Raw genomic sequence first — 1560 nt, 5'->3', positions numbered from 1 at the left:
GTGTGGGTTTGTACATCTGTCTGTCTGTCTGTCTCTTCTGATCATGTGAGGAGAGAGCTGGGGTAACTGACCACAAACAAGGCTGCAAGGCCAGTTGGAATCAGCACTAGGGTGCTGAAAACATGTGGGGTCTTTCAGCACCTATTCTGTATTTCCCCAGCTGTATAAAAACACCCTGTGTGGTCCTAGTGTCAAAGAAAGGACATTTCAGCGATCCCAAGGATTTCAGACCAGTTGTTCTGACTTGATACATCATGAAGACCTTTGAGAGGCTTGGGGCTGAAACAGCTTCAACTCCTGATTTCAGAACATCTTGATCCTCTGTAGTCTGTCTATCTGGCACATACAGGCGTGGAGGCTCCTCTGATCCACATGCTTCACTGAGCCTACACCCACCTGGACAAAACTGGCATCACAGTCAGGGTCAAGTTCTTTGATTTTTTTCCATTTGCTTTAGCACCATTCTGCCTCATTGACTGGGGAAAAAGCTCAAGGCTATGCATCTTCATGCTACTACAGCTCCACCGCAGTTCTCCTGGACTTGTGGACTACCTGACCAACAGATAGCAGTTTGTGAGGATCAAGGAGTGTGTGTCAGAAATGGTGGTGTTTGATACTAGAGCACCTCAGGGAACGGGCCTGTCTCCCTTCTACATAACAGATTTCCATTATAACACCAGCACTTGACATCTCTCACGTGCAGTGGAAAAACCTAGTAATTGCCATTGTTTTTCAAAATTGAGTTTTCTTAGTTTTTGGAGCTACTAAATCTTTCCTGATGTTATAAGGTAGTGGTGATGGCCAAATATGTCTTCATTCCAGTCATAGCATGATGGAAGAAGCCTGTATGTACTCAGTATTTTACATACTGAAAGAGAAAAACCTAGCAACTCCACTGACCAATGAGGAACGACCAATGAAAACATAGGATTGTGATCACATGATTTTAAATGCTGTGACTGCGTGATTTAAATGGCAGGTGTTGTTGATTCATGAAAAAAAACAATATTGTGTACGTGAAGCTCGGGAAAAATGAAACCCAGAGCGCGTTAATTATAGGGGTGACATCATTTTCTCAATTTGATGAAAACTTGAAAGATGTGACTTACTAGGTTTGTCCATAGTGGGTGAGAGCTACACACATTCTCAGATGGCTCGTCCATTATAGGTTGCATGACTAATGGAGATGAGTCAGAATACAGGAGGCTTGTCTTGTAGTGCAGGGAAAGCCACCTGCAACTCGACATCAACGAGACAAAAAGGGTTGGTTGCGGATTTCTGAGCCAAAGAGCCTCTAAGGCCAGTCACCATTCACAGTGAGGATGTGGAAGTGGTGCAGAGCTACAAGTACCCTTAAGGGGTTTCAAATAAACAAAAATCTGGACTGGTTATTATGGTCTAACAACACAGTGGAGCTGGACATAAAGGACCACAGCAGACTGTGCTTCCGGAGGAGACTCAGAACTTTTGATGTAGGAAGTAAGCTGCTGGAAATGTTCTACTAGTCCATAGTAGCCAGTGTGGTGTTCTACGCTGTGGTCTCCTGGATAAGCAACTTGA

Source organism: Erpetoichthys calabaricus, chromosome 15 (genome assembly GCF_900747795.2).
Source record: "Erpetoichthys calabaricus chromosome 15, fErpCal1.3, whole genome shotgun sequence".
Classification (NCBI taxonomy): domain Eukaryota; kingdom Metazoa; phylum Chordata; class Cladistia; order Polypteriformes; family Polypteridae; genus Erpetoichthys; species Erpetoichthys calabaricus.
This window is presented reverse-complemented; position numbering follows the sequence as displayed.